Source organism: Haematobia irritans, chromosome 2, assembly GCF_050003625.1.
Source record: "Haematobia irritans isolate KBUSLIRL chromosome 2, ASM5000362v1, whole genome shotgun sequence".
Classification (NCBI taxonomy): Eukaryota; Metazoa; Arthropoda; class Insecta; order Diptera; family Muscidae; genus Haematobia; species Haematobia irritans.
The window spans coordinates 48507912-48521354 of NC_134398.1; positions in this window are offsets into that span (position 1 = coordinate 48507912).

Here is a 13443-nt window from a genome sequence, read left to right on the forward strand (position 1 = left end):
ATTTATTACAGGGTGTTGGTATATTGTCTCTAACAACCATGCCAAAATTGGTCCACATCGGTCCATAATTATATATAGCCCCAATATAAACCGATCCCCAGATTTGGCTTGCGGAGCCTCAAAGAGAAGCAAATTTCATCCGATGCGGCTGCAATTTGGTACATGGTGTTGGTATATGGTCTCTAACAACCATGCAACTATTGGTCCACATCGGTTCATAATTATATATAGCCCCATATAAACCGATCCCCCGATTTGGCTTGCGGAGCCTCTAAGAGAAGCAAATTTCATCCGATGCGGCTGCAATTTGGTACATGGTGTTAGTGTATGGTCTCTAACAACCATGCAAAAATTGGTCGATACCGGTCCATAATTATATATAGCCCCATATAAACCGATCCCCCGATTTGGCTTGCGGAGCCTCTAAGAGAAGCAAATTTCATCCGATCCGGATTTTTTGGTACGTGGTGTTAGTGTATGGTCTCTTACAACCATGCAAAAATTGGTCGATACCGGTTCATAATTATATATAGCCCCATATAAACCGATCCCCCGATTTGGCTTGCGGAGCCTCTAAGAGAAGCAAAATTCATCCGATCCGGTTGAAATTTGGTACTTGTTAAATTTGGTACATTGCGCTAGTATATGGTCGCTAACAACCATGCAAAAATTGGCGACCGGACATATCCCTCAACGTACATTTCGCCCAAAATGATTTTTGGGCGTTATGACCTCCATTGGGGCGGTCACATCGCCCAATATTAGTTTGGGCTTTATGTCCTCCCTCATCGCGGTCATAAGCCCCATAAAAAAATGTGGGTGTTATGACCGTTTGAATATAATTGAATATAAACAATAGTTTAAAATAACAAAATATATTTTTTTTAAATCATTCAAAAGCTATATATGATTACCTATCCATTAATTTTAAATATTTAATAGATAGATATGCCTCTTATTGACAAATATCGAATCCTGCTTTTATTGTATATGCTGGAAGAAGATGTTAAACTAGCATATCTTGGCTTCATCGTTTGTTTTAATTCTTTTTGACTGGAACAAAATATTTGATCATTTTTCTTCTCAGCGTACGATTGAAATGGAAAAGCGGCTAAAGTGGCACTACGAAGACCTATTTCGCTCGGTTTAAGCTCCAAGTCATTTGAATTTATATATTGTATAAACATGAAAATTCGAAAATTGATAATTTTTTTCTTTTGAACAAAGCAGACTGAAAATTGGAACGAGATGAGATGATCATCTCAACTCTTTCCAATTTTAATGTTTAGAACAAGATAATAAAACGAAAGTTGCAAGAATGTGAGGATGAACTGAATGTGATGAATTTAAAAAAGGATTCGCGCGCGCGATTTGGAGGCAGATGAGATGATCGACGTGCTGCTGATGGGTACTTGAAATAAATCGCGCGCGCGATTTTCAAGTATTCAATTTCAAGTACCCATCAGCAGCACGTGGATCATCTCATCTCTTTCCAATTTTAATGTTTAGAACAAGATAATAAACTGAAAGTTGCTAGGATTTGAGAACGAACTGAATGTGATGAATTTAACAAAGCATTCGCGTGCGCTAATTCTTTTTTAAATTCATCACATTCAGTTTATCCTCAAATTCTTGCATCTTTCGTTTTATTAACTTGATTTAAAAAATTAACACAGTTATACTGACATGTCGTTTGTAACCTTCGTAAATATTGGTAATTTCTTGTAAAATGGAACGACCGAAAAAGGGACATCAATAAAACAATAGCATGTCCATCATCCATATTTCATTTATTCAGTATTTCAGTTACTGGGGTGGAACACAAAGAGACTGTATGCCAAATCGGCTTCCATAATAGTGGTTTGCTAAAATATCTTTTCCGGCACACTTTCGCACATTTAGTATTCACTCATATGTTCTGATTTGGCAAATAGTGCTATGAGTTCTTGGGGACTTTGTGGAGCGTTTTGCACCATTTTCTCCTTAATTTTCTTATAGACCACGAGATCTGCACTGTCTTTCTAGTTACGTCATTTTGAATTAAATACCGTACGTATTTAGTTAACCAAAATTGGGGATCAAAACTACTTCATTTAGGACAGTTTTTGATTTGTATTACGACAGTATTTTCCCCATAAAATATTGGACGTTTTGACCGCCTATTTTTTGGGACATATGACCGCGATGAGGGAGGACATAAAGCCCAAACTAAAATTGGGCGATGTGACCGCCCCATTGGAGGTCATAACACCCAAAAATCATTTTGGGCGAAATGTCCGTTGGGGGATATGTCCGGTCGCCGCAAAAATTGGTCCATATCGGTCTATAGTTATGTATAGCCGATCCCAAAAAAATAATCTACCAAAATTTTATTACTATAGAAAATTTTGTCAAAATTTTATTACTATACAAAATTTTCTCAAAATTTTAATACTATACAAAATTTTATCAAATTTTATTTCTTAGAAATTTTTTTCAAAATTTTATTTCTATAGAAGATTTTGTCAAAATATTAGTTCTATAGAAAATTTTGTCAAAATTTTATTTCTATAGAAAATTTTGTCAAACTGAATTATATACGTATTTAATAGGCTTTTTTTTTGTTTGATATATACCCCGTATGGACTAGCTTACAATTGAGAAGACGGAGTCAACAAGATTCGATTGTGGATGACAGTCTATAGTACAAGTTTCTATGCAATCCATGGTGGAGGGTACATAAGATTCGGCCTGGCCGAACTTACGGCCGTATATACTTTTTTAATGTTATTTCTATGTAAAATTTGGTTAATTTTTATAGAAATAGAATTGATTTCTATAAAAATTTTCTCAAAATTTTAATTCTGTAGAAAATTTTAGAAAAAATTTTCAAAAATTTTGTTCTATACAAATTTTTTTCAAAATTCTATTATATTCCCAAAATTGCATTTCTGTAGAAAATTTTCTCAAAATTGTATTTCTATAAAATTTTTATCAAAATTTTATTTGTCAAAATTGCATTGCTATACAATTTTTTTCTTTTAAATTTTATTTGTATAGAAATGTTGTCAAAATTTGACTCTTTTTATATAACTTTGTCAAAAGTTTATTTGTGTAGACAATTTTGTAAAAATTTTATATTTTTACAATTTTATATTTTGTGGTTGTTTATTTCTAAGAAAATTTTTGTCCAAATTTTATTTCTATAGAAAATGTTGCCAAATTTTTCTATATAGGAAATTGAAGTACTTCTTATTTCGAATATTTTACAAAATCTACCAAATAGTAGAAAATCTAAAATATTTCAGAATTATATTTCGTATTATTGACCTATTTTATGATTATTCGGATTATTCATTTTGTTTGGCTTGATGTCATAGAAACAATCGATTATTGATGTGTTTTAATATTTATTTCCAATATTTCGGTTAGTGCCACTAACCATTTATGTAGATACAAAATCCCAGAAAATGGTTAGTGGCACTTACGGAATTATTGGAAATAAATATTAAAATACATCAGTAATCGATTGTTTCTATGACCTCTAGCCGAACATAATTTATAATCAGTAGAATTCTATTCCTACAAATTTTTTTTTTGAGAATTTTATTTCTATAGAAAATTTTTTCAACATTTTATTTATATAAAAAATGTTGTAAATTTTTCAATTCTGTAGAAAACTTTGTCAATTTTTTATTTCTATAGCCAATTTTGTCAAACTTTTAAAAAAATCTTTGAAAATTTTATTTTTGCAGAAAATATTGTTAAAATTGTATTTCTATAGAAAATGTTGTCAACTATTTCAATTCTGTAGAAAATTTTATTTCTATAGCAAATTTTGTCAAAAATTTATTTCTATAAATAAAGAAAATTGAAGTACTTCTCATTTGGAGAGGAATATTTTACAAAATCTACCAAACAGTAAAAAATCTAAAGTCAAAAATTTTATCAGAATTCTATTTCTATAAAAAAAGTTGTTGAAAATTTTATTTTTGTAGAAAATGTTGTCAAAATTTTATTTCTATAGAAACTTTTGCCAAATTTTATTTCTATAGAAAATTTTGTCAACATTTTATTTCTATAGAAAATTTTGTCAAAATTGTATTTCTATAGAAAAGTTTGTCAAAGTTTTATTTCTATAGAAAATTTTGTTAAAATTTTATTTCTATAGAAAATTTTGTCAAATTTTTTTTTCTATAGAAAAGTTTGTCAAATTTTTTTTTCTATAGAAAAGTTTGTCAAAATTTTATTTTTATAGAAAATTTTGTCAAATTTTAATTCTGTATAAAATGTTGTCAAAATTTTACTTCTATAAAAAATTTTACTTCTATAGAAAATTCTGTCAAAGTTTTATTTCTATAGAAACTTTTGTCAAAATTTTATTTCTATAGAAAATTTTGTCAACATTTTATTTCTATAGAAAATTTTGTCAAAATTGTATTTCTATAGAAAAGAAAATGTTGTCAAAATTTCACTACTATAGAAAATTTTGTTAAAATTTTATTGCTATAGAAAATTCAGTCAATATGTTATTTCTGTAGAAACTTTTGTCAAAATTTTATTTCTATAGAAAATTTTGTCAAAATTTTATTTCTATAGAAAATCTTTCTTTTTGAACAATTATGTCGTAATAGATTTATAAGTTTAATATTGATAAAAAATCCACAATTTGAATCGCCCGATTTTCCCAAAATTTACCCTAATAACCTTATTTGTGACCATAATGCTCTCATTTATTAACTGATCGGGCTCAAATTTCACACAAGCTATTCTCCTGTTATATCAACCAAACCTCTAAAATATCATCCAAATTGGTTCAGATTTAGATACAGCTATGTATCGCCCGATTTTGCCATATTTGGCCATTATATCATTTTTTACTAACCGATCCTATCCAAAGTTGGCACAATATAATCTTCTATAGCACTTTCTAATTCACTTACCTTTTTACAATGTTAGTGTTTTCCACCCTGGGGCATTAGCCGATTTGAATTTTAAGTCTAGAGATTTTGTAGAAGTTTAAAAAAATTTGTAGAGGTTTGTAGAAAATCAGTTCATATTTAATATACAAATTATATGGGAAATCAACGTTTATATATTGCACACAACAAATTGAAGATTTCAAATCCTTCAAATCCAATCGAAAATGTGCAATGTATAATATAGTCGGGCCGGCCCAACTTTGGACTTTCCATACTTTTTTTATACCCACCACCATAGAATGGTGACGGTGGTATAATAAGTTTGTCATTCCGTTTGTAACACATCGAAATATCGATTTCCGACAATATAAAGTATATATATTCTTGATCAGGGAGAAATTCTAAGACGATATAAGCATGTCCGTCTGCCTGTCTGTTGTAATCACGCTACAGCCTTCAATAATGGCGCTATCGTCCTGAAATTTGGTACAGATTCGTCTTTTGCTTGCAGGCAGTTCAAGTTCGAAGATGGGCTATATCGGTCCAAGTTTTGATATAGTCTCCATATAAACCGACCTCCCGATTTAGGGTCTCTGGCTTCTAAAAACTGTAGTTTATATCCAATTTGCCTGAAATTGGAAATCTAGAGGTATTTTAGGACCGTCAAAAAGTGTACCGAAAATGGTGCCTATCGGTCCATGTTTTGGTATAGCCCATATGGACCGATTTTCCCGATTTTGCTTCTTGGGCATCTAGAAAGTGTATTTTCTATCCGATTTGCCTGGAGTTGGAAATCTAGAGGTATTCTAGGACCATAAAGAGGTGTGCCGAAAATGGGGTTCATCGGTCCATGTTTTGATATAGCCCCCAATAGACCGATCTCCCGATTTTAATTCTTGGGCTCCTAGAATCTGTAGTTTTTATCCAATTTGCCTGAAAGTGGAAATCTAGAGGTACTCTAGGACTCTTAAGACGTGCGCCGAAAATGGTGAGTATCGGTCCATGTTTTGATATAGCCCCCATATAGACTGATTTCCCGATTTTACTTCTTGGGCTTCTAGAATCCGTAGTTTTTATCCAATTTGCCTGAAATTTGAAATCTAGAGGTATTCTAGGACCATAAAGGCGTGTGTCGAAAATGGTGAGTACCGGTTCATGTTTTGGTATAGCCCTCATATAGACCGATCTCCCGATTTTAATTCTTGGGCTCCTAGAATCTGTAGTTTTTATCCAATTTGCCTGAATTTTGAAATCTAGAGGTATTCTAGGACCGTAAAGGCGTATGTCGAAAATGGTGAGTACTGGTCCATGTTTTGATATAGCCCCCATATTGACCAATATCCCGATTTTATTTCATGGGCTTCAAGAATCCGTAGTTTTTACCCAATTTGCCTGAAAGTGGAAATCTAGAGGTATTCTATGAAAATAAAGAGATGTGCCGAAAATGGTTATTATCGGTCCATGTTTTGATATAGCCCCCATATAGACCGATCTCCCGATTTTACTTCTTGGGCTTCTAGAATCCGTAGTTTTTACCCAATTTGCCTGAAATTGGATATCTAGGGGTATTCTGGGACGATAAAGAGGTGTGCCGAATATATTGTGTATCGGTACAGTTTTTGATATAGGGCCATTATAAACCGGCCCTCCGATTTGGAGTCTAGATTCTAGAACTACAATTAGATGTGATGAATACTGTGTGGTATAGCCCCCATTACACCGAACTCCCGATTTAACTCCTAGGGTTCCTAGAAATTGTAGTTTTTATCCGATTTGCCACAAATTGAAAATATACTGGCATTTTAGACCCATAACAAAGTGTATATGATTTAGTTTTATCGGTTCATTTGGTAAGGCCTCCATATAGACCGAGTTCACTTATTGAGGGTATAGAAGGCGCACTGATCATGAAAATTGCTTGAAACTGAATGCAAAATTTCCCGATTTTACTTCTCGTAGTCATTTAAAAAATTGGGATGAATATCCACAAATTTTAGATTTCAAATCAAGGCGTTATTTCATCATTTTCTTGCACAATTACAAGAAATGTTTATGATTCCTCTAAAGGTTGATACGGTCAAAATTTGGTCAAGGGAAAACGCGTTGTAAATTAGTGAAATCGTTTATTTAAAAAATCAAATTAAATTTCTTTTTCAAGTTCAATTAGTATAAAATTCAGGAAAAATATTCAGTTAGGCTTTCGCTTTTCCAAATCCGAATTGCCGGGCCTCACGCTTGACATCTGCCATCAGATTTTGTACAGCCACCTTGTCCACCTTCTTCACCTCAGAAAGCCAGTTTGCCTTGAACTGCTGCTCGTCCTTAGCAGTTTTTTGGTCTTCTTTAGGTTCCGCTTGACAATAGCCCAGTATTTCTCAATTGGGCGGACCTCTGGCGTGTTGGGAGGGTTCTTGTCCTTGGGAACCACCTGCACGTTGTTGGCGGCGTACCACTCCATGGCCTTTTTACCGTAATGGCAAGGTGCCAAATCCGGCCAAAACAGTACGGAACAACCGTGTTTCTTCAGGAAAGGCAGCAGACGTTTATTCAAACACTCTTTCACGTAAATTTTTTGGTTGACAGTCCCGGAAGCTATGAAAATGCTGCTTTTCAAGCCACAGGTACAGATGGCTTGCCAAACCAGATATTTCTTTGCGAACTTTGACAGTTTTATGTGCTTGAAAATATCTGCTACCTTTCCCCTTCCTTTTGCCGTATAAAACTCCTGTCCCGGAAGCTGCTTGTAGTCGGCTTTGACGTAGGTTTCGTCGTCCATTACCACGCAGTCAAACTACGTCAGCATCGTCGTGTACAGCCTCCGGGATCGCGCTTTGGCCGTCGTAGTTTGTTTATCATCGCTATTTGGAGTCACTACCTTCTTGTAAGTCGATAGCCCGGCTCGTTTTTTGGCTCGATGCACGGTTGTAGACTATACACCCAGCTTATTTGCGGCATCTCCGAGAGAGAGGTTAGGGTTTCGCTTGAAACTACCGGCAACTCTCTTTGTCGTCTCAGCGGCTTACGGTTTTCGATTTCCCCCCGATCCAGACTTGCTGGCTGTCGACAAACGTTCCCCAAACACTTTAATTACATTTGTAACGGTTGATTTGGCAACTTTTAGCGATTTTGCCAGCTTTGCGTGCGAGTAGCTCGGATTTTCGCGATGCGCGAGCAAAATTTTGATACGCTGCTCTTCTTGCTTGGACGGCATTTTGACAACTGAAGAGTGAATTCCAAAATCAAAATAGGAGCAACATTCTACACACACACACCTTCAAAATGAGGGGTGTTTAAATGCAAAATTGAAAGAAATACGTCAAGTTTATATTGACCAAATTTTGACCGTATCACCCTTTAGCACAGTCTGTATCGAAGAACTAGATCTTCTGAATAGTTCCCAATAAGGCTATATGGGCTTTATTTATCCAAAAAATAATATTTCCCTTAAGATTATTTACGAAAGTTTTTATTTTTCAGTGTATTACAAAAAATACCTCCACATACACATTGTGCGTGTCAACAACAAAACTAAATAAAATTGGAAGATCAGACGCCCCTTAAGGCTACAAAAATCAACAACACTGTCATCATATCAAAGTAAATAATTTTCTGATTTCCCATCTCCTCCGACAGATATGATTTCCCATTTATGGTGTACAGAACGCCTTGTAGATTTTCTTTATCATTTGACAGTATTAAGTACTGCGGCATGTGCATAAACTTTTACAAAATAGGAAACTGCTGTTAAGAATGAATTGAATTGAAAAGACACAAAAAAATGGTGCGATTTATATTTGATTCAGTTGCTGATTTCTTGGTAGGTGTTTACGATTCATATGAAAATGAAATCGAAGATATTTTATGAAAAACAAAAACAACAAAACAATAGCGACAAAATTAGGTTAGCAACCATTTGTAATAGATTCATATCAAAAGAAGCTTGTAGGTGTTTGTCTTTGTCTCTGTAATAACGATTGTTTTTGTTTATAAGGATAAGTACAAACTTCCTTAATGTCATGTTGCATTTACTTGGCGTCATTTTCAAAACAATGCCAGATTTGGATTTAAATATCCTTGTTTCTTTGTTATTCTAGGGATTTTTCGAGCGCTGAAATAATATACAACCAAAGAGCAAGCGAATATGCAAAAGGTCAGATTAGGTTTTAGTGGCAGTCTTGGCTTTATTAAGTCTCGATGGCGACATATGACTTTTATTCCCTGGGTTCTGTGTAAATCACGGCCTATAGTTGGGAAATAATGTTTCAAATTTGTTATTGATGAGAGGTTTTGCCACAGTGTTATCCATATCCCAGCAAAAAAAATTGGATGTTTTTCTAAAGGCACAACTTTAAAAGGACTTCCAAAAATGTTCTCCCAGAGATGTTCTTTATTTTAACTGCACAGGAAGTTCATTTGAGTCATTTTTTTATAACTGGCTGTTTTCATATTTTTAATGGGAATTTAAATTTTTTTTTTTTGTTTCAAATAAGTTATAAACAGTTTAAAAATTAACAAGGCCGTATAGGCCGTTAGTTCGGCCAGGCCGAATCTTATGTACCCTCCACCACACGCAAAAAAATAATTCTTTCCTCCTAAACGAAATTTTAGACAAACAAAGTTCGTTTCTCATTTGCTTTTCGTTGAAAGGAAGTGCATTTGGAAAAAAAGTATATACTTTTTGTGATAAACGTTTATTCTTTTCCAGGATGTAAAAACAATTTCATAAAGACTAACTCAAAAAAAATTTTTTCTGGCTAATTGCATTTTCCCTCACATCTTTCTCACTTCCACGAAGTTTTTTAGTTCTTAGCACCTTTTTCTGTAATACCAACAATGTAGAAGAAATTATACGATTTTATAAATTTTAAATAGTTTTTACCTTTCGCCTGGACGGAGAATCGAACCGCGGACCATGCACTTTGTAAGCCAACACACTAACCACTGAGCTATGTACCTGTTATGGTCATCAATAGATAAATATCCATATAAGTTATATTTATATAGCATAGCTTGCGGCGCCCACGAACCGAATAAACAAAGTTTATTTAACAGAAACAAACATTTAGTTTGGCACCGTGGAGCAGTGGTTGCTACGTCCGACTTGCATGCCAAGGGTCGTGGGTTCGATCCCCGCTTCGACCAAAGTTTTTTTTTGTTTTTTTTTTTTACATATATTCCAGATATGTTCGGAAGTTTCCGAAAAAATGTTCAACATTACATTGTAGTATATTAAATTTTGAACTGTATACTGTGTCTTATTAAAAACCTAAAGTCGGAAAAGAACAGTGTTTGATATAAGCGAAATGGACTGTGTTGTTGTTTCAAAAATAACTTTTTTTATTGAAAAAATAAAAATTTTGTAACAAACGAATTTTTTTGGTGATAAAAGTTTAAAATTTTCGAAGCAATTCAAAAAACTCTAACAATAGAAAAACGTTTTCTTTGCGTGCATGGATTGCGTAGAAACTTCTACGAAAGACTGTCATCCACAATCGAATTACTTGGGTTGCGGTAACACTTGCCGATGGCAAGGTATCTTAAAACTTCGTAAAACCGTCTTCCCAAAAAAAAAAACCGAATTATATACGTACTTACGTATATAATTCAGTTTGACAAAATTTTCTATAGAAATAAAATTTTCTACAGAAATAAAATTTTGACAAAATTTTCTATAGAAATAAAATCTTGTTGACAAAATTTTCTAATAAAATTTTGACAAAATTTTCTATAGAAATAAAATTTTGGTAGATTATTTTTGGAGATCGGCTATATATAACTATAGACCCATATGGACCAATTTTGGCGTGGTTGTTAGCGGCCATGTACTAGGGCAATGTACCAAATTTCACCACGTACCAAATTTCAACGGGATCGGATGAATTTTGCTCCTCCAAGAGCTACGGAGGTCAAATCAGGGGATCGGTTTAAATGGCGGTTATATATAATTAAGACCGGTATGGACCAATTTTTGCATGGTTGTTAGAGACAATATGTAACCACCACGTACCAAATTTCAACCGCATCGGATGAATTTTTCTCCTCCAAGAGGCTCCGGAGGTCAAATCTGGGGGTCGGTTTATATGAGGGCTATATATAATTATGGACCTATATGGACCAATTTGTTCATGATTGTTAAAGACTATATACTAACACCAAATACCAACTTTCAACCGGATCGGATGAATTTTTCTCCTCCAAGAGGCTCCGGAGGTCAAATTTGGGGATCGATTTATATGGGTCTATATATAACATAATTATGGACCGATATGAACCAATTTTTGCATGGTTGTTAGAGACCATATATTAGCACCACGTACCAAATTTCAACCGGATCGGATGAATTTTTCTCCTCCAAGAGGCTCCGGAGGTCAAATCTGGGAATCGGTTTATATTGGGGCTATACGTAAAAGTGGTCCGATATGGCCCATTTGCAATACCATCCGATCTACATCAATAACAACTACATGTGCCAAGTTTCAAGTCGATAGCTAGTTTCGTTCGGAAGTTAGCGTGATTTCAACAGAAGGACGGGCGGACATGCTTAGATTTACTCAGAATTTCACCACCACCCAGAATATATACACTTTATGGGGTCTTAGATCAATATTTCGATGTGTTAGAAACGGAATGACAAAATTAATATACCCCCCATCCTATGGTGTAGGGTATAATAAAATGATACAAATTATTTAAATTTTGACGAAAAAAAGCTGAATCCATTCTAGAAAACTTGCGAATTTTTGAAAATATTTTATGTCAAACGTTCCAGACAAATCATAAAAAAATTTTTAAATGTATTTATTTTTCAAAATATCGCGTAATTTCTTAATTCACATCCAAAACACTGAATTCGCATCACTCCTGAAGAAGTGATGCAAATTCAGTGCAACGGCTGTTGAAATTGTGGACATCCGTCCTATGACAAGCCCATGTTAAATTCATTGCTTTTGCGCCAATTTTGCACCACTTCCGGATCCAAAAAGAACATTTTCACTACTTTTTTGGCAACGCTTTTGTTTTTTTTTTTGCTGATATCGGTTGGCACTCTTTTTTAGAACCAAACTGCGGACAGAACAGCGTTAGCTCGCACAACCGTACATCCGATGTTGCAGCTTTCTGGTGCGACAACATATCTAAAGGCCATACACAGAGAATAGAGATAGGTTGTGACAACCGAATTTATTGCCAACCTCCTTTTGGCAGTTGCAGCAACTATCAGTTGGTAGTTGTGTCACCCGACTGATTCAGTCGACACAACTAATACCGCATATGGTGTTGGTTAGGCCTGTCGACAACATTGGATGTAGCTACTTTCATCATTCGGTTTGTTTAGCCAATTTTAATAATATTTAACATCTATATATATAAAATTCAAATTATGTTTGTTTATTTGTTTGTTTGTTTGTTTGTTTATTTGTATGTTCCGGGTTGGCGCGAAAACGGCTGAACCGATTTACTTGAAACTTTCAGAGATCGTGGGGGGCACTCATGTGCTGAAAATAGGGTACCTCATTTTTTGACATATGGTCGCGGAGAGGAACCACCCCTTTGTCCGACTTTTTGAAAATTAAACCAAACTTGACCAATTTGCACGAAGTTTTCAGGGATAGTAGAGGGTGATCCGTAGACAAAGATTCTCAATTTTTTTTTCGAAATTTGATCGGGAGGGGGTACCTCCCCTTAAGTGACTTTTTGTTTGTTTGTGTGGTCCGAGTTGGCTACGAAACGGCTGAACCGATTTACTTGAAACTTTCAGAGATCGTATGGGGCGTTCATGTGGTGAAAATAGGGTACCTCATTTTTTGACACCTGGTCGCGGAGGGGGACCTCCCCTTTGTCGGACTTTTTGAAATTTGGACCAAATTTGACCGATTTGCTTGAAATTTTCATTGAAGGTTGGGGTTGGCATCTAGACCAAGATCCGCTACTTTATATTTCGATATTTGGTGGCGGAGGGGGGCCTCCGCTTTGTTCGACTTTTTTTAAAGTACAGTGAAAAAACTAAAATTCTCTAAATTATCTGAGATTTACAGAGAACATGTGATGAGGTTATGGAATTAATATGGGGTACCCGATGATTTCATATGTGGATGGGGAGGGGGACCTCCCCCTTGCCCTACTTTTTGAAACTTGGAACAAAATTAAGCGATTTGCTTGAAATTTTCATTGAATGTTGGGGTTGGCATCTAGACAAAAATCCGCTACATTATTTTTCGATATTTGGTCGGGGAGGGGGACCACCCCTTTGCCCGACTTTTTTTTTAAAGTACAGTGAAAACAAAACTAAACTCCCTCGACTGAAATTTTACGGAAAAAATGGGTGAGGTTATGAAATTTATATCAGGTTCCTGATTTTTTAATAAAAATAAAAGGGCATAGGGAGACATCCGCTTCTCTTAAGTACATGCAGAGAAACAATTAAACTTTACCGAGTTACTTGAAATTTACAGAGCACTTTGGAGAGATCGTAACCTCCGTCAACCGTAATAGTTGATACCTGATTTTGTGATATTTGGACGGAAGAGAGGCCGCCCCTTTAGGC